Here is a 21,353-nt window from a genome sequence, read left to right as displayed (position 1 = left end):
AGAATGGAAAACTGGAGGAACTGAAGGAGAGCAGTTCATCCTTGTTAGCCCTACCTCCAGTGCTGGGAAATAGAGTGAAATTAGTTTCTACAATGATATTAAATTGTCTTGTTTTGCTAGCTCATGGGGCCAGTTTCTGAGTCTTCACTAACATGTCTTTAATATAGCTTGTCCCTCTGCATGGACCAACATGGGATTTCATTGTCTTTGTCAAGCAAGAGAATGGCTTGAATCCAGAGTAACATTTCTGCAGGCCCCAAAATTTCTTGCTCCACAGTGTAATTCTCCTGCATCCCCCCACTTTTGACGGCAACCTGAAATGGAACATGATTTTGGAGAGCAATTTAGAATGCTGGGGAGGGGGGAAGCAGAATAATCATGCTCAATGAGCAGAAATCTTTGAGCCTACAGAAATCATTGAGCTCAAAGATCCAACCCATGGTTTGTTTCTCCTCTCAAGTGTCAGCAAATGCCCATTCTTAATTTGTGGAGCCATCAGGTGACCTGATCAACCACTTATATGAGACAGAAATAAAAAGAATAAAAACTTACCAATTCAAAGATTCTCCCTTTCTAAACCAAACAGAAGCTGTGGCACCTTTGCTGCAAAAGACAAACATGGCTCCTCCTCTGGAATCCTTTTCTAAAGTTGCTGAAGGTTCAATAATGGCTCTCCTTCCCCACCTTTAAAGACCTTAGTAGCCAGAATTAAGGCCCTTCTAGTCTGGCACTGTTTCCAAGAGTGGTCAGCCAGATGTTCTGTGAAGCTTACAAGGAGGGCACGGAGGCAACAGAAAATTTGATAATCAGATGCAGGCTGCCTCTGGAGGTTCCATTTTGTTGCCACAGGCAACAGCCATACAACTGATGAATTTGTATAATTCCCTTTTGAAGCCATTTGTAAAACAGTGTCATTACCATATCTTGTGGTAGTGAATTCTATAAACTACATGAACAAGAACCTTTGTTTGAGTTAGCTCTACTAAGCCACAATAATCACCTAGTGTGAGAGCTGTAATACTTACATGGGCTTCTATATTTTTGTGGATATATTCCTTACAGCCAACTAGATATGATGGAGAAAAGTCTGAGGTCAGAGCTCCCACACGGAAGGAAAAAAACCAAACTAGTAGGAGTTGTGGAAGCCATGAATCAGATTGGAACCATGGTGTTTGAGGGACAGAGGTGTAATACTTCTCCCTTTCTCACAATATACATGTTTTCCCCATGAGACACAAAGCAGCTCTGGAGAGGAGGGTAGAAATCTAGAGCAGGGGGAAAGCTTTAGCTTACTGCTGTGGCCTCAGTCTGATTTGGCTCCCCCCAATCGCTTCTGCTTTTGGAAAAAAAAGTAAATGCTCTCTTGTCCTGGAGACACTTCACAAATATAGAGGCCTGCATGGGTGCACAGCATGGGATATGCTATATATCTACATATTTTGTTTGATTCAAGATTGTGGCATGGGTGCACAGCATAGGATGTTTTATACACCTACACATTTTGTTTGATTCCAGATTGTGGCTATTATTGCCAGATTCTCTCTCTCTCTCTCTCTCTCTCCCCCTCCCTTCCCATCCATCATATTGCTCCTGGGCCTTCAGATGTGAGATCTGGCCACAGGGCCCATGTCAGTGCACAGAAACAAATCCAAGGCAGTGCTTTTCCTTCACGTTACTGGTGGCCTGCAGTGTATCTGCCTCTAGAGGGGATGAGACACTGGCAGTAGTGGAAGTTCATCACAGGGTCCTAGGCATAGCTCTGCCTTCTGCCTATTCTTGTGGAAGGAAAAAAAAAATCCCCCAAACCTCCAGTGTCACATTCCTATGTCTTGTTCTCTGCAAATCACCACTAGGGTGATTGGCTTTGACCTTTCCTAATGAAGGAGACACAAGTCTTCTGAAAGCACTTTAATCCTAGCTGCCTTGGAGTCACGTCTGACTGGAGATGAGATTTCTCTCTCTCTCTCTCTCTTTTGGACTGTCTTCGTCTCAACTTGCTAATTTGACATCAGGAAAAACTGCCTGCTTTGAGAGGGAAGGCAGCTCCTAACGTGACAGTCTGTGCTGCCGTGTGATGACTGGAGTGGGGAAGATGAGCAACTGGGTATAATCAGGAACTGGTGGTGATCAGAAGCACTCTGAAGGCTATAGACACCCCCCCCCCCCTGACTATTTTATGGGACTCAGTGTGGGTTGTTTCACATGCTACATTTCTTAGGTGCACATCTAAATATTCTTAAGGGGATACTTTAAAAAAACTAAAGAATGAAAAGACAACACAAGCTTCAGATACATTAATCAGAGAGCCTAGTTGCAGCTTCCTGTCAAATGCACATTCAAGGGGCCCATTTACACACCTGGGGGTAAGGCTTACCAGGTGCCTGCATATGGCGTACAAACTCCAGGTAATTGCTGCCGATGCCTGCTGACATTCATCTGGTGGGCAGCCAGAAGCAGGCTGGCAAAATGGTGTGTGATCTTTGGCACTGCACAATGATGTCATGTCCAATGCAGGCCAGAAGCACTGGAATTGCACCAAGACAACACTCTGGCGCTCACCCAGAAACTCCACAGAGTTTGGGGGAAGTGCTAGAACATCATCCTGGTGTGATCCTGGCACTTCCAAGTTGCTCTGCAACTGACATTGCTTGGTGACAAAGATTGCCCTTCCCAGTAAGTACCTGCCTTCCCCCATCTTCTGCCAGTTGCCAGGCCATGGCAGAATTGGCAACTCTTCCTGGGGCCCACACTCTGTATAAGTCAGCTCTTGCACACATGGTGCCTGATTTGGATTAGGGAAACAGCATACATGGAGAAGGCATTTCAGCCCCACCTTCCCCTTCAGTTTTTCTGGCCTGAGAGTTCTGGGGGGAACCCACATCCACCTTGATTTGTGTATCCTCAAGAGTCAGTTAAGAGAAGCAGGAGCTGAGAATGGCCAGAAGGATGATAAATGGCACTAGCAGAAGGAAGGGAAGGAGGAAGTGGCTGAGTGGCACAGACAGGAAGTTGAGGAGGTGAGCTGCTGGTAAGGCTGGGAGTCCTTGCATCTTAGAGGCACAGTACCAGAGATCCCCAGTATGGTGCCTGCAAACACCTTTCCTGGGGTCCACCAGATGTTGCTACAAAGAGGGCAGGGCCAGGTGGGGCTTATGCCCAGCAGGGTTTCTGATTGCCTGTGCAAATTAAAAAGCCTCTTGTTAAACACAACTTGTGCCTTGAATGTTGAAGAGTTACTATAAAACTGTACACAATTTCACTCCCAGAGAGGCAGCATGGTGTAGTGGTTAAGAGCGGCACTCAAATCTGGAGAACTGAATTTCTTTCCCCATTGCTCCACATGCAACCAGCTGGGTGACCACATTTTCCTGAGAGCTCTCTCAGCCCCACCTACCTCACAGGGTGTCCGTTGTGGGGAGGGAAAGGGTAGGAGATTGTAAGCCACTCCGCTGCCTCGCCAGCCGCGGCGGCCGCACCAACTCCCCAACCAACCCTGAGGAGGTCGACCAGGGAACACCGGGCACTGGCCTACTTGAAAGACTTTGTGTCCTGAACTAGGGGGGGAGGAGTGTTATGTCCTGCATTCAAATCTCTATGTACACCACAGCGCACACTACAGAGGTGACCAGTGGAACCCCACTGGTCCCCGGATGTAGCTCACTAATACGCACCGCTAATCAAGATCTGTGGCGGGAAGTTTAACTGACCAGGATTGGACCTGGCCGGACGGAGGGTTGTTTCGGGGCATGTATATAATTGGGACCCGGACCGCCATTCCCTCTCTTGTGATGTACTTGCTAATAAAATATGTTGCCTTCAACATGTCTCGTCACTCAGTACATTACACACTCTACTACTTTGGGTAGTGAAAAGCAGGGTTTTCCCCTGCTACTTTTGTGGTTAGCTTCACTTCCTGAAACAGCTCTTTTGTTGTTGAACCCCCTACCCTGTGTCAGAATTCAAAAGGGCTACACTGTATTCTCAGTGAGCCCTGAGAGGCAGTATCCTGCCCCAGGAATACAGCAGGAAGCATTCCTGGGACACAAAGAGTTCAGCCACATCCTGGGACACGGAGAGTCCAGCCACCTCAAGGCTTGCCTCAGCATGAAGTGTTCAGCAGCAGCCTAAAGCTGGGACTGCAACAACCTACTCAGGTGTGAAGCCGGCCTGGAACCTGGGTTGAAACTGGTCTGTTAATGGCCTTAGCAGGCTGTTACATGTAAAAGAGCCATTAAAGTGACATCACTGCAGTTCCTGGTTGCTGAGGGCTTTTTTGGGGGGGTAGAAAAAGCCTAGCAGGAACTCATTTGCATATTAAGCCACACTCTCTGATGTCAAGCCAGCCAGAACTGTGTTCCTGTGCGTTCCTGCTCAAAAAAGGCCCTGGGTTGCCTAGACTGACGATGTGAGAAGATGGGAATACTCTGAGAAGAGAACTGCCCCGGCCCTAAGTTGTGGGTTTACGCTACCTGCAGTATCGTGAACAACAGAACACCTTAGCTGTGTTCCAACTTAAGAAGGTTCCTTGTTTAGCATTCTCACTGGCTTGGCTATTTTCCTACCCAGCTTCTCAGTCAGTTCCCTCAACAATTCATTACATACCTGAGCCCCACAGGACCAAAATAAAGGGCATGCAAAAGAACAACCTTGCCCCTAGAGGCTGCTTGCATACATTACAACACTACCATAAATATTTTGCACTTTTGTTCCTGTCACTATTTGTTGACAGTATTTTTACGTAAATTATTTAGCTGTTAATGTTAAGATTCTTTACTATATATGTGTAGATGAAAAGTGGTTGAATATAATGATAAACTGAATTTTTATGCAACACTCTGTGCCACAAAGGCATACCATTTGATGCTGCATGTTGTTAAATTCAGGTATTCTAAGTGGTTATTCAAATGCTTATCATGATGGAAGAAAAAATATGGCCAAACTGCACTCTTGGGGTGAGCTCATGCAATGTGCAGGGGCAAGATCCATATAAAACAATTCCACAGTCCAGCAAGCTATGGATAGAGCTGAGGTGTTTCCCCAGTGTAGAATCACTCTGCAATGTTAGGTCTGCTCAAGCTTTAATTCACATTAAGGATTCAGGAATTCGAAAGAAGCTTCTGAGAAACTTTCATCATACATCTCATGATGAGGGTTGCCAGTTCTGGGCTAGGAAATACCTGCAGATTTGGGGGACTGAGTCTGAGGAGGGAGGGCTGGGACTTCAGTAGTGAATAATGACAGAGTCCAGCCTCCAGAGCAGCTATTTTCTCCCAGGGAAATGATCTAGAGATTAACTGTAAAAATGAGAGCTCTCCAGGCCCCACCTGGAGGTTGGCACCCTACTCATGACCCACCTTGTTGATTCTACTCTGACAGTATTCACACAAAAATACAGGAAAATGTACCCAAAGTCAGAAGAAACAGGACTCTATGCCCCTGGTTGTGCTCCTCTAGGAGCATTTTTTTGGTTATTGTGAGACTGGCACCCAGTTTGACTCCATCTTCAGCAAGAGTCACAAAAGACTGCAGTTCCAGGGTCTGAATGAAACATTTTCAAGCTCCTATCTGGATTTGTGGAAATCAGTTCACCTCTGTTAGATGGTATGAACTTTGCTGCAGATATTCAATTGTGAATGCATTTATGGGAGGTTGAAATAACCTTGCATACTAGCCAAAGGGTTTGAACTGTCTTGCAGTATTCTGCTGCAGAGCAATGTGTTCTGTTATTTAAAAGCCTTGCTATGAATTCTGTGCTTTCAATGAATGCCTGACTGACCAATCCACTGTGTGAAAACAGAGTGCTATGGGGATTATTCAGCTAACAAAATGTACATTTTGGAAGAAGTTATTGTTTACCTATTATTTCCATCTGAGGGTAATAGAGTGGTTGGCAAGAAGTGTGCAGGGGTTGGGGGTGGGTGGGAGAGATTTCTCAATACTGCTCAGGATCTCTTCATTGGCATAAATGTGCCAGGGGCATTCCCTGATCACCAGAACAAACAGAGCATTAACAGAAAGGGAAATGCTGCTGAGTGGAAAATTCACCTTCTGGTTGCAGGGCATACACAGAAGAAAGACTCTGTTTCTCTTTTCTTCTGCTGGAGTCAAATGAGGGATAGGATTCTCTACATATTGTACAAAGAAGATGCAGCTATGTGCTCACACCAACATTGAGTCTATGCTTGTCCAGAGCAAATGTCTACTACGGACAAATGTCAAGATGTGACATCTGCACTATGCAAAATTTCATGATTATAACCTTAACTTCCTCACATCTTTTCTCTAAAGTACAAAGCTCAGGCCAAACTTTTCTCATAAGGGGGAGGGTATCAAACTTCTTTCTCATTTTGGTTGCTGTTTTCTATATCTGTTTGTTATGTCTTGAAACACAAGCTGATGTACCGCATGGTGATCGCTACAGAGGCGACCCACGGGTCCCCGGATGTAGCTCGCCAGACGCCCCGCCCATCAAGATCTGTGGTGGGAAGTTTGACTGACGAGGATTGGACTGGTCAGACTGGGGGGCAGTTCCGGGAAATGTATATAAGCGGGAGCCGGCCCGTGTGTTCCCTCTCTTGTAATGTACCACTGAATAAAGCATGTTGCCTTCAACCCGTCTTGCAATTCAGTACATTACAGTGGCGATAATAATAATAATAATAATAAATTTTTTTGTACCCCGCCCTCCCCTGCCGAAGCAGGCTCAGGGCGGGATGAGGATGGGATCCTAGCCAGGTAACTCCCGAAGAGGACCTTCGTGGAGCTGGCCAGAGACAGAGAAGGCACGCCATCCAGGGAAACGGAAGCACCAGCCGCCACAGCCACCATGGCTAACCCGAGCGGAGCGACGGGTCGCCTCGAAGAGTTCAACCCCGGTAAACCGGAGAGGTGGGAGACCTACACAGAGCGGGTCGATTGCTACCTTCGAGCAAACATGATAACGGACGACAGCTGGAAAAGAGACGTGCTCCTGAGCATCTGCGGAGAGGCCACATTCGAGATCGCCAAGGGTCTCTCGGCTCCCATGAGACTCACGGAGAAGACATATGAGGAGATAGTCCGACCACCAAGAGGAGATGGCACAGAGCCACCCAGAGGAGGAGATGTACCAGCTATGCTGCTCACCAGGGATGGGACCGAGGGCGACCCAGCGTCCACGAGTGACGGAGAAACCAACCAGCACCAAGCGCGCAAGCTGCGGGGACCCGCACGAGCGTCGGGACTGCCCCTATCGCAACGTGGACTGCAGGAACTGCGGAAAAATGGGCCACATTGCGCGGGCTTGCAGGGCCAAGGCCGGCCGCAGATGCCAGTCCAGAAACCAAGACTCGACCGAGGACTACTCGACCGCCTCAACCAGCCTGCAGGTAATGAGCTTGCCTAGCAACACCCCCGACAAGGTCAAGGTATCGATCAGGATCGAGGGAAACCCCTGCCTGATGGAACTGGACTCGGGCTCCTCCATCTCCATAATTTCGGAGGAGTCCCTAAGAAAACTGTGCCCATGTGGCCGGCCTAGGCTGCGACCGGCTGGTTTCATACTACAGGACTTCCAAAAGAACCCCGTACAAATCCTGGGATGGGCCACGGTGAGGGTGGAGTTTAAAAGCTTTAGGGGGAAACTGGATATACTGGTGGTCAAACGCCAGCTCACCACAACGCAAGGGTTTGAGCATGTGTGCAGGGAATTTCCAGAGGTGTTTGATGGGGCTCTAGGGTGCTACAAGGGTCTTCCTATATTCCTTACCCCTCGACTCCCACGTGCGGCCGATATGGCTAAAGGCCAGGCGAGTTCTGTTCGCTCTGAAGCCCAAAATCAAAGCAGAGCTGGACCGTCTCACAGCCCAGGGAGTGCTCAAACCGGTTTCCTACGCCACATGGGAAACCCCGATAGTAACCCCGGTGAAGCGTAATGGGGACGTACGCATATGCGCCGACTACGTGTGCACCATAAACAAGTCACTACAAGATAACCCCTACCCTGTCCCAGTAGTCAGTCACATTTTGGCAGCCCTAGCGGGGTCAAAGATTTTTGGGAAGCTGGACTTGACCCAGGCGTACCAGCAGCTCCCAGTGGACGCCGATACGGTGGAAGCCCAGACCATAGTGACCACCATGTGATGCTCATTGAAACACTACCGGAGAGACCCCTACACGCTGCCGAGGTAGCAAAGGCCACGGGGCAGGACAAAATACTCGCGCGGGTTCTTTGTGTTTTAACAATTTATTGATAACATATGGTTACAAATCTTAATTATAAATTTTCAGTACTAACCCATATGGCATTTCAATCCCCCCTCCCTCCAATATTGACTTCCCCAAAGTTATAGATTCAAGTTCAATACTAAAGGTACTACTAACTGATCAAAGTTCAATATATATATTTTTTTTTCCTCATTAATGCTAAAAAATTGTCCAATGTCTTTTTACATTCCACTCTTTCTCCATATATTCTTTAAATTTCTTCCACTCCTTTTTGAATATCTCTAAATCATAGTCTCTTAGCGTTCTAGTTAGTTTGTCCATTTCACTCCACGATAAAACTTTCATAGTCCAGTCCCATTTCTCTGGTATTTTTTCTTGCTTCCAAAGCTGCGCATACAATGTCCTAGCAGCTGATAGCAAGTACCAAATTAGAGTCCTGTCTTCCTTTGGAAATTTTTCTAATTGTAATCCAAGCAAGAACGTCTCTGCAGTTTTCTTAAAATACTCTTTCGCTTTTTCACAAGTCCACCACATATGGAAGAAAGAACCTTCATGTTTTTTACATTTCCAACATCTATCCGACATTTTCTTACTCATCCTAGCCAGTTTTTTCGGAGTCATATACCACCTATACATCATCTTGAAACAGTTCTCTTTTATACTCTGACAAGTTGAGATCTTCATTGAGTTCTTCCAAAGGTGCTCCCATGCATCCATTTGTATTTCTCTATTCACATTGATTGCCCATTTAACCATTTGAGATTTTACTACTTCTTCTTCTGTAGACCATTTCAATAATAATTTATATACTTTTGATATCAATTTTTCATTGTCTCCAAGCAGGACCCTTTCCAGTTCTGTTTGTTCTCGTCTGATTCCCTCCGATTTGATATCATTTTCCATCAAGCTTCTGATTTGTTGCATTTGGAACCAATCGTACTTATTATTTAACTCTTCTGAGGATTTTAATTCGATTTTGTCGCCTTGTATCTTGAGCAGTTGATTATATGACATCTCTCTTTCTTCATCGGATTCAGCTGTTATTTTTATTACTTCTGCTGGCACTATCCATAGCGGTTTTCTCTCGTCCCCATATTTCTTATATTTTATCCAAGTATTTAGTAAACTATTTCTGATATAGTGGTGAGAGAAAAAACCGTCCATTTTATTCTTCCCATAATACATGTACGCGTGCCAGCTGAATTTATTCCCATGAGCTTCTAACCATAAAGGTTTTTTATCTAACAGCATTATCCAATCTTTGATCCATGTCAAACAAACTGCGTCATGATACAATCTTAAATCTGGGAGTTGAAAACCCCCTCTCTCTTTAGCATCTATTAAAATCTTCATCTTAATCCTTGGTTTATTTCCGGCCCAAATAAAGTCAGAAATCTTCCTTTGCCATTTGTTAAATTGTTTGACATCTTTTACAATCGGGATAGTTTGAAACAAATACATTATTCTTGGCAAAATATTCATCTTGATTGCAGCTATCCTGCCCAGTAAGGACAAGTTAAGCCTATTCCATTTCATCAAATCTTTGTCCATCTTACACCACAGTTTTTCATAATTATTTTTAAATAGATCAATATACGGTGGAAGCCCAGACCATAGTGACCCACAGGGCTTTCAGGGTGCGGCGGTTGCAATTTGGGGTGAGTGTGGCTCCGGGGGTCTTTCAGAGCCTGATGGATTCTCTCCTCAAAGGGATCCCCGGGGTGCAACTGTTTTTCAACGATGTTCTGATCGCCGCACCAGACGTAGAGGAGTTCAGCAACTGGCTGCGAGAGGTCCTCCGCAGGTTCCAGGCTGCCGGACTTAAAGTCAAGCGGGAAAAATGTTCTCTCGGGTGCCGAGAGTGGAGTTCTTGGGGTTTGCGGTAGATGCTGCAGGGATCCATCTGACGGTGGACAAAACCAAGGCCATTGTGGAGGCCCCGGCCCCCACGTGCAGGGTGGAGCTACAAAGTTTCTTGGGGTTATTACATTTTTATCATTCGTTCTTGCCCCACAAAGTGGCCTTAGCAGAACCCCTACATAGGCTCTTAGATAAAAACGCCCTGTGGGTCTGGGGAAAGAAGCAGGCAGCCGCTTTTCAGGCTGTCAAGGAGCTCCTCGTATCCAATAACGTGCTCCACCATTTTGATGAAGCCCTGCTGGTGGTCTTAGCGTGCGATGCGTCACCATATGGGGTGGGCGCCGTTTTGGGCCACCAACTCCCGGACGGGAGGGAGGTCCCGATAGCATATTACTCCAGAACCCTGACCCCCGCAGAGCTCAACTATGCCCAGATTGATAAGGAGGCCTTGGCAATCATGGCGGGGGTGCATAAATTTAATGACTACCTGTACGGTAGATGTTTTACAATCACCACGGACTACAAGCCGCTCCTGGGACTCCTCGCCCCAGACTGCCAGACACCCCAGATTCTGTCGCAGCGTGTCCTGCGGTGGAATCAGTTCCTGAAATCTTACTCATATGCTCTGGTCCACTGCCCGGGCAAGGCGATGGGTCACGTGGACGCCCTCAGTCACCTTTCGCTGCCCTCCATGGATATGGCCCCGCCCCAGCCAACCATGTGATGCTCATTGAAACACTACCGGAGAGACCCCTACACGCTGCCGAGGTAGCAAAGGCCACGGGCAGGACAAAATACTCGCGCGGGTTCTTGAAAGGGAGGGGATGGCCCAAGGGAAAACAGGCCGAAGAATTCAGGGCATTCACATCTTGCAGGGAAGAACTCTCCTCGCACAAGGGGTGTCTTCTCTGGGGAAGCAGGGTGATAGCCCCCCCATTGCAAAAACGAGTGCTGGAGGCCCTACACGAGACTCATCCCGGGATTGTACGGATGAAGGCCCTAGCGTACAGTTATGTATGGTGGCCGGGAATGGACGAAGAGATCAAGGGGTGGGTTCGAAGGTGCCAAGCCTGCCAGGAGTCCCGGCCCGAAACGCCCAGTGCCCCGCTCCACCACTGGGAAGCCAATAGGAGGCCATGGTCTAGGTTACATATTGACTTCGCGGGGCCATTTCAGGGCCAAACATTCTTCATTCTGGTGGACGCTTACACCAAGTGGTTGGAAGTTATCCCGGTAGCCTCCACCTCAACGGCAGCGGCGGTCCGAGCGTTGCGCAGGGTCCTTTGCACACACGGGATTCCTGACACCATCGTCTTGGATAATGGGACCAAGTTCACCTCCCGGGAATTCTGGGAGTTCTTGCAGAGATACCTAATAAAACACATACAGTCCGCCCCCTTCCATCCGGCCACCAACGGTCAAGCAGAGCAGATGGTACGCACCACTAAAGACGCCCTGGGATGCATAGTACAGGGGGACTGGGACCACCGCCTGGCCGCCTTCCTATTTGACAATAGAATCACCCCCAACCCAATCACAGGGGTGAGCCCAGCAGAGTTGTTAATGGGAAGGAAGCTGATCACAAGGCTGGACCAGTTGTATCCTGACCGGGCCACCGATCTCCGCAGCTCTCTCGAGATCAGGGAAGTGGCTAGGGGGTTCTTTCCGGGGGATCTGGTATACGCAAGGAACTATGCTAGTGACCTGAGTGGGTAGCTGGTCAGGTGCTGCGCATGATGGGGTCCTGCCACTATGACGTCTCAACGGAGGGGGGCCAAATTCTGCGGAGGCATATAGATCAGATGCGCCGCCGCACCTTGCCGGAAGAGCCGGCTGCAGTCCGGAACGAGGAGGAACCAGCAGCCGCACCGCCACTGAGAGCTACCCCGCCCCTGCCGACCGCTCTGACCGATCGGGCAGAAGGGCCACACTGGAGCGGGGATGAAACCCCAAGAGTAGGGACACCAGAAGAGCAGCAGGGCGCAGACAACCATAGGCCGGCGTTACTCCCAAGCGGGGAAACCGCCGCCCCATCCGCTGCAGCAGCTGCGGCCCCGGCAGCCCCAGTGACCGCTCCTATTCCACAAGTAACCCCAAGGAGGTCAACCAGGGAACGCAAGGCCCCCGCTTACTTACAAGACTATGTGTCCTGAACTAGGGGGGGAGGAGTGTTATGTCTTGAAACACAAGCTGATGTACTGCATGGCGATCGCTACAGAGGCGACCCACGGGTCCCTGGATGTAGCTCGCCAGATGCCCCGCCCATCAAGATCTGTGGCGGGAAGTTTGACTGACCAGGATTGGACTGGTCAGACTGGGGGGCAGTTCCGGGAAATGTATATAAGCGGGACCCGGCCCGCGTGTTCTCTCTCTTGTAATGTACCACTGAATAAAGCATGTTGCCTTCAACCCGTCTCACAACTCAGTACATTACACTGTTGTAGGTCTACACTGTATATACACACACACACACACACACCCAGCTGTTCTCCCAGAAGAGGGACTCAAAGCTGTGTACTAATTAAAACAAAAAATATTATTAATAATAAAGCTATACAAAACCAGAATAAACCCAGAGACAGTAACAACAAAACTTCACCTCTACCCACCTGCCTAAACAATTCAGTTTTACATAGCTTTCTACCAGTCACTGGGTGCATTTTTAACTATTTCAGGAAAGGCTACATATCAGTGCATTTTCACCCTGCCCTTCTTTCAAGAAGTTCAGGGCAGCAGATGGGGTTCTCCCCAAATTTTGCCCTCACAAAAACTCTGTGAGGTAAGTTAGACAGAGAGTGACTAGTCAAAAGTCACCCAGTGAATTTCATGGATGAACGGAGATTTGAATGTGGGTTTCCTAGAAGCCAGTCTGACATTCCAACCATCACACTGGCACTGAGAACACTTTCCTGGGAGTAAGCACCATTGAAAAAAAAGGGACTTACTTCTGAATGGAACTGCTTAGGATTGTTCAGTATACTAGCTGTTTCATGAATGGGAGCCAGCACAGATTGAACCAATGGAAGATTCCAATATGTTTTTAAGAGCAGGGTTGCTATCAATTTCATGATGATGCCATCAACAATTAAACTTACTACATTTAAAGGTGTTGATCAGATGCGAGACAATCACCCAGTCTGTTTGGTTGGTGACACACAGCTGTGAAGTGTGCTGAATTGGTTTGTATCAGGTTTTCGCACAATTGCACCTGGGCAAAGGCATTGCCAATTCAAACTGACAGGCAGCTGCTAAGGACTACTAAAGCAAGCACCAAAGGGCAGGATTGTACTTAAACACACTATTTGTTAATGACTGATTTATATGATTTGTGGGTGATCTAATTGTTTCTTTAAACAATTGCCTGCTGAACAAAGCAGTTATGCAGCAAGGAAGGGGGAGGAGTAGTAGAATTTGATTAGGCCTTGTGAGAACATGCATGCATGGAAAGCCAAAGAATGCTTAGAATAGAATATGGTAAAGAAATACAGCAAAGCAACCTGTCAGACACCAACCATTGCCCATTTGACTATGGCTAACAGAGCATACCCCTGTCTGAGACAACAGCTTTTGGGGGCTTTCTGTTATGAAACATACAGTTGAGTGACATCAGCATATTGAAGACACTCCATTCCAAAGTACTGGACTATCTCACAGTGTTGCAAAGCATGGGAAGCGATAAAAAAGTCGAAGAAAGAGAAGATAAGGTTTTTATACCTCTACTTTTCTCTACCCTAAGGAGTGTCAAAGTGGCTTACAATCCCTTTTACCTTCCTCCCTCCACAACAGTCACCTTATGAGGTAGGAAGGGTTGAGAGAGGAAGGGTTGAGAGAGTACTGAGAGGCTTGTGACTGGCCCAAGGTCACCCAGCAGGCTTCATGTGAAGAGTGAGGAATCAATCTGGATTAGAGTCCATTACTCTTTAACCACTACACCATACTAACTCTCAGAAAATAACTTCATGAGACATCAGAGGCTAAATCCTGCACTAAAATCCCGACCCAAAGTCCTCAGCAGCCACTTTCTTTGATCAGTCATTGTTTTGAGAAAGACTGCCCATAATCATACCTAGTATTGCAAGTGTGACCACACAGCAATTTATTCTTGTTAGGCTCCAGATCCTGCATGCTGGTGTCCAGGCCGGGCGTGCTCTCCAGCATTCTTTCATCAAGAAGACTAGGACCAGGGCCAGAGGCGTCACTAGGGCAGGGCCAAGGGGGCCATTGGCCCCCCCTAGAGCATTCTCATTGGCCCCCTAGGGCTCTTTGAAGGCAGCAGGCGGCAAGCAATCACAGTCTTTATTGGCGGGAGACGCGGGGAGGCTCTTTCAAGGCAGTGGCGAAGCGAGAGAAGGCCGGGAGGGAAGAGGAAAGCGCAGCTCTCCGCAGGCAGGCATCAGAGGGCGAGCAGGCAAACCAGGGAAGGGAGGACGTTGCGAGCCAACCAGCGAGGGAAAGGAGGCTTTAGACGCGCGGGGCGCAGGAGGGAAGGGAAGGGGGCAGGCAGGCAGAGAGCGAGGGAGTCCCTCACGCAGGAGGAAAACAGGCGGCATCGGGCGCGCTCGCAGCAGCAAGAGGAGGAGCGGGTGAGGGGTAGCGCAGGAGCATTGCCGGCAGTGCGCATGAGCGCCAGTGCTGAAGACTCCGCACCGCAGGCGCTGCTGCTGGCGGCGGGGGAGGAGGGGGCAGGCGACGAGGACCCGAAGCGGGCTTCTTTCTCGCTGGTTCTCGCCAGGTGCGCTGAGCTCCCCCAGCCGCCGCTCTCGGCTAGCAACTGGTCTTGCACAAGCCCGCGCCGCCGCCAGCGCCTTGGGAGGGACGGACTGATGGAAGAAGTAGTTTGCAGGACGAGCAGCGCCTCTCCTCAAGTTTCGGGATGGTTACCGTCCCCAAATCTTTCGGCTTCTCCAGGCGGAGGCTTCCTTTGTTCGAACGCGAGGGATTTAGCACCTCTGGGCAGCGCACGAGGACTGCTGCTCTTCCCTCCGAGTCCGGCACACTTGGCCCCAGGGTGCAACCGACTTGGCCCCAGGGTGCAACCCACGCACTTGGCCCCAGGGTGCAACCCACCCCAGTGACGCCACTGACCAGGGCCTCAGTATAGCACCCTGAGCCCCGTCTCTCTGGCCTTGTGCCAGTCCTTTCGCTGCAAAAGCATAGCATAGTAGCACTTCCTCTTCAGCTCTCCCTAGGCCAGCCTAATAGAAGATTGCCAGGGGGCTGACCGTAGACTCTCCCTAGGTCTGTCAACTCTGGGTTGAGAAATACTAGGAGATTTGGGGGGGAAGCCAGAGCAAGGTGGGGTTTGGAGAGGGGAAGGATTTTAATGGGAGTATAATGCCATTTTCTCCAACTAATCTCTGTTCTCTGGAGATCTACTATCATAGCAGGAGATCTTCAGCTATCACCTGGAGGTTGGCCACCATAACTTCCCCAATGTCTGGTCCTCAGATACAGGCCCACAGTGATTGAAGGGAATCTGGATCAATGGCCTCCCTGGCTGGGCCCTCCCCTCTCCTAACCCCCCTTCCGCTGAGGTTTTAAGAGACTCCTCTGTCCAAACTTCTGCTAGCCTCCTCCTCTGGCCTGTTCCTGGGTGCAGGCTGCTGCCTAAGCATTTCTGTTCTGAGGCACTGTGCAGGGCCTGCCAGGCTCTGAGGCCACTGTTGGCAGCGCATTCCCAGATTTGGCTTATCACACCCTTGCTCCTTTCTCCATAGCTCCTGATTGGGCTGCCTGGCTCAGCAGTGTCTGGGTGAGGGAGGGTTTTTAGTCCCTCCAAACCTTGCCCTCTGCCACTTATCAGCTGGCCAGTTGAGGGACTTACTAGGAGCAGGGGGGAAGCCCAGGCTACATCAGCAACTATGTGGCATCATCACTTCCAGTTTGTATGGTCATAATGTTGATCATGCTGCCTGCCACCTCTAGACAATTATACATTGCTTGTGAGCATCCTGTGAACTATGCTAAGTTCTTTGAAGGAAGAATGAAGGGTACATATATACAGTCACACCTTTCAGAGCTCGCTACATAGCTAAAACAAGAATTTAAGGCAGCTTTTGAGTCACACAAAGTTCTCAAAAGCTTATACCTTGGCAATTTTGACTCTTAAAAGCTTTTACCTTGGAAATCATACAGAACATACCAGAAAGGAATCAAAGTAGAAATCAGAAATGGATAAAAGTTCTTGACCAATGCAGACTATGCAAGACAGTTCATGTACTAATGAGTACCCCTTATCCTTACAAAAAGTGTCCTTCATTTTGTTTTGTTTTTTCCCCACAGCTGCACTGGGAAACAGGCTGAAAATGTCTGCCTGTATCTGGGCAGGTGTCAAGGCGGGGGTGCAATTGCTATGGAAACCAAGCTGATGCTTCTTATCTTGCTGCGAATATTTTTTCCATGTAAACCTTACGGAACCCAAAGTGTTGAATTCTTGTTTATTTGGTTTTGTGAGCAACATGTCTCATATTTGCAAGGCTCCTGGTACATCACAACACAACATACTCTTATTCATTCAGAGAAGGACTTTTATATCTTGGTAAAAACAAGGAATGACAATTTAAAATATTATGACTTGAGATTTAGTGCTGTGAAATAGTTCCTCTGGAATTCCAGTGGTTCACAGTAATTAGGATGGCCATTACTATTTATAAAGTTGTTGTGGTATTGAATAAGAGCTAGCCCCAAATAAGAAATGTCCTTTCAGCCAGTTTGGCGATAGTTATTTGGTTTCCTTTCTTCCAGAATTTTTGTTTCTGGAAAACTATATTATTTTTAATAATTTTTTAAATAATTTTTTAATAATTTTTTATTTCTATCCCGCCCTCCCCGCCAGGGCAGGCTCAGGGCGGCTCACAACATAAAACACACATTACATCAATTATACTTATAAAATAGTTAAAACAATTACAGAATATTAAAATTAACATAACAGTATGGCGTTAAAACAGGTTTCAATAAATTTCAGAAGTAAAACATTTCAGGAATAAAAGCATTTCTAGCAGCATATCTAGATTTGTCACAGTTTTTCGCTAGTTGAAGGCCATCTTGAAAAGGTGGGTCTTACAGGCCCTACGGAATCCCTCTAAACATCGTAGGGCCCTCACCTCCTCAGGGAGTTGGTTCCACAGTAATGGAGCAGTAATAGAGAAGGCCCGGTCCCGGGTGGCTTTCAATCTGGCCTCCCTTGGCCCAGGGATATTCAACTGGTTTTTCCCAGATGACCTCAGTGCCCTCTGGGGCTCATATGGGGAGAGACGGTCCCTTAGGTAGGTAGGTCCTCGGCCATATAGGGCTTTAAAGGTAATAACCAGCACCTTGTAGCGAACTTGGTATGCCACTGGCAACCAGTGCAGTCCGCGCAGCCCCGGCTGTATGTGCTCCCACCTTGGGAGCCCCAACAACAGCCTAGCCGCTGCGTTCTGCACCAGCTGTAGCCGCCGAATTCGGCACAAGGGCAGCCCCATGTAGAGGGCGTTGCAGTAGTCCAGTCTCGAGGTGACCGTAGCATGGATCACTGTTGCTAGGTCGCGGCGCTCTAGGAAGGGGGCCAACTGCTTCGCCCGACGAAGATGAAAGAACGCGGACTTGGCAGCGGCCGCTATCTGTGCCTCCATTGATAATGAAGGCTCCAGAAGAACCCCCAGGCTCTTGACCTTGTGTGCCGCTTTAAGCTGCACACCGTCAAGGACTGGCAAGGGGATTTCCCTTCCCAGGGCACCGCGACCCAAGCACAGGACCTCTGTCTTCGTTGGATTCAACTTCAGCCCACTCAGTCTGAGCCAGCCTGCCACGGCTTGCAGTGCTAGGTCCAGGCTTTCTGGGACGGAGCCAGGCCGGCCATCCATTAGCAGGTAGAGTTGGGTGTCATCAGCATATTGATGGCACCCAAGTCCAAACCTCCGGGCAATCTGGGCAAGGGGGCGCATATAGATGTTAAATAACATCGGGGAGAGAACTGCCCCTTGTGGGACCCCACATACTAGTGGGTGCCTCCGGGACCGTTCCCCCCCATTGAGTTGTACTCACACAATGGACTTAAACCGTCGTAGCTAGCTGCCATTTCTTCTTCCTAGGAACCCAGGGAACTCTAGTTCTGTCGGGGGCTAGGGATCTATAACAAAATTCTCAGAACTTCACAATGCTAACAATTCCTAGAATTCTTTGGGGGTGGGGAGCCATGGCAACTTATTCTCTGAACTGGATTGCCCAGGCTAGCCCAATTTTGTCAGATCTTGTAAACTAAGCAGGTTTGGCCCTGACTGACAGTTGGAAGGGAGATCACCAGAGTTGCTACAGAGAGGCAAGCAATGGCACACTACCTCTGTTTGACTCATGCCTTGAATATCCTAAGGAGTCACCCAAGTCAGCTGTAACTTGATAGCACTTTACACACACATAACAACTTGCACTGGTGCTCTGTTTTTAGCACAAAAAGGCTGAATGCGCCTTACTTTCTTGGACCTCTTCAGTCCAGATATTGTGACTTTGCTGTTAAAAAGGTCCAAGGGACTTAAATATATTGATCTACACTTCAGGGAGTGTGAGAAAATTCACTCACGTGAACATACATAAAGCTGCCTTATACTGAATCAGGGTCTTGGCCCATCATGGTCAGTAATATCGTCTACTCAGACTGGCAGCAGCTCTCCAGGGTCTCAAGCAGAGGTCTTTCACATCACCACCTGCCAAGTCCTTTCAACTGGAGATGTTGGGGGATGAACTTGGGACTTTCTGCATGCCAAGCAGAGGCTCTTCCACAAAGCCACAGTCTTTCCTCCTCTGCTATACTAGTGAGGGCAGCTTAGACCATCTACTCATTTTTATCCTACCCTTCTACCAAGCAGCTCATGGCGGTGTAATGCTTTCTCACTTTCCCCGCTTACAACAACCTTGTGAGCTAGGTTGGACTGTGACTGAGTGACTGGTCCAGAAAATTTCATGGCAGAGTGGAGATCTGAACAGTGATCTCTCAGATCACAGTCCAGCACTCTACATACTATACTGTGAAAGTTCTCTCTGTTTCTCTTTGTAGGTATTAACCCTCTATAAGTAGCTGTGATTATGTAGCCATGTTAAGTCTTGCATGCTTGAGAGACCAGCAAAGTGAGTGGGAGGCTGGGTGTGTAGGCAGGCAGGCAGGCAGGCAGATGATAGCCAGACAGACATACAGACGAGAGAGAGGTGATAAATAGATGATAACAGATAGATAGATAGATAGATAGATAGATAGATAGATAGATAGATAGATAGACAGACAGACAGACAGACAGACAGACAGACAGACAGATAGAGAGAGGGAGGGAGGGAGAGGGAGAGGGAGAGGGAGGGAGAGAGAGGGAGATGAAATTGACTGCAGGTCTGTGGCTCTAAACGGCAAGGCTTAACCTGAGGTTAACTTTTTAGAAACAAAACAGATTGTTAAACATGGACAGATTAAAGAATGGGGAGGGTGAGGTGGTCAGAGAGAGGTATATCTGATGCACAGACAGATGCCATCTCACATCTACTGGCATCAAGCAGAGGCAATCATACACTATATTATCCAGTCATTTCCACTCATTTTTTGTTCATTGTCTTCTTCCTGGTATACCAAACGCTCTGCAGAGCACCAAATACTTCATTCACCCCACTGGCCAAACTACCATTGGTTTACATTTACCTCAAGCTGAGGCCATGGTCATTGCTGCCCAGCTTTATGATGAGGGAACCAGCGGTACATTCTGAGTTACAAGGAATTTCAAAGAAACTTGGTGCTGGGAAAAAGGAGAGCATACTTCTCACACTGGGGAACCCTAAATAATTAAACTTCAGCAGCAGGGGCCCTAATTGAGCTGGGTCCCTACTCTGTGGTGTGTTTAGCATAACAGTTAATGAAGCTCTGCTTTTAAGCAAGGAAATGGCTGCCTTCCTGTAATAATCCACTGTGAATACAGAGGAAAGGTCAAGAATGAAAAGAATCTGACAGACAGATCTTTCAGTGGCCTACACATGAAAGATCAATAAAGCATGATAATCAGGATCAGAAGCAATAATTAAGGAAGAAATAATTAAATTACAAAAGGGCTGGAAAAAAGTGAAGAAAAAAGGGCAAGACAAACCCACTCAATGGACCAGTTGTGGCATCTGTTTTTTGCCTATGTGCCCCCCCCCTCCAACATCTCTGGCATCACCTTCCAGTTAATCTGTGATGTCTGGTTGAAAACCAGATGCTGGTGCTAAGTAACCACTATGGGTGTTTTCGCACTCACGTTTTACTGGCGCCACGACCCTCCTAACGCCGGCGAATCTGCATGGATTTCGCAACAGAAGCGCCGGCGCTCCCAGAAGCGCCGGCGCTTTCCGTCGCTAAGCCAGCGCAAACGTTTTCCTGCATCTTTGCGATTTCCGTTTGCGCTGGCTTAGCGACGGAAGTAGCCGGCGCTTCTGGGAGCGCCGGAGCTTCTGGTGCGAAAGCCATGCAGATTCGCCGGCGTCAGGATGGTCGTGGCGCCAGTAAAACGTGAGTGCGAAAACGGCCTATGCTTCTTCAGTTGATCCTTCACAAAGCACACATACACACTTGCAACTACAGTTTGGTGGAGGAGGGGGAGGAGGAGGAGGAGGAGATTGGATTTATATCCTGTCCTTCACTTGGAGTCTCAGAGCAGTTTACAATCTCCTTTCCCTTCCTCTCCCCACAACAGATATCCTTTGAGGTATGTGGAACTGAGAGAGCTCTGAGAAGCTGGTCTTGAGAGAACAACTCTGAGAGAGTTTGTGGATGAATCAAGGTCACACTAGCAGGTGCATGTGAAGGAGTGGGGAGTCAAACCCAGTTCTCCCAGATTACAGACTCCCCTCTTAATCACTACACCAAATTGGCTCTTGGGTTGTCAGCTTCTATTTACCAAAACTCACTCAGAGGGATGCTCCTGGGCATGTGCAAAGTACTTTCAAAACTGGAAGTGTCCAGGTGTGCTGTGGAATCTGACAACTTCAATTGTATCTGAAGAAGTGAGGAGTAAGTCACAAAAGCTCATATCATACCAGAAATTTTGTTAGTCTTTAAGGACTCTTTTCTACAATACTCAGCCATGCAGCCTTATAACACACCCTGCAGCTTCCATATTCCTCAACTTCATGGTCCATGTACAACTAAAAAAATTCAGTTAGATGCATGCTGTATGCAGCAGCTACTCCATGCGGTGTACACCGAGCCAGTTCAAGCATGCATACTATGAATAAAACAGCTTAGCTGGATTCTGCCCCTTGCCCCTGAATATGCATCCTCCAGTTCCAAGAAATGG

General features: G+C 48.1%; 1 protein-coding gene across 2 annotated transcripts in view; it reads right to left on the bottom strand.

Annotated features, from left to right (window-relative positions):
• The window catches only part of DLGAP4 (DLG associated protein 4), a 422,133-nt gene that overhangs the window by 87,638 nt on the left and 313,142 nt on the right, over positions 1 to 21,353 (bottom strand). The gene's annotated exons all lie outside the window — the stretch shown is intronic.

The sequence above is a fragment of the Heteronotia binoei genome, chromosome 2 (genome assembly GCF_032191835.1).
Source record: "Heteronotia binoei isolate CCM8104 ecotype False Entrance Well chromosome 2, APGP_CSIRO_Hbin_v1, whole genome shotgun sequence".
Classification (NCBI taxonomy): Eukaryota; Metazoa; Chordata; class Lepidosauria; order Squamata; family Gekkonidae; genus Heteronotia; species Heteronotia binoei.
Note: the sequence above shows the minus strand (reverse complement) of the source record. Positions and strands in the feature narration are given on the sequence as shown.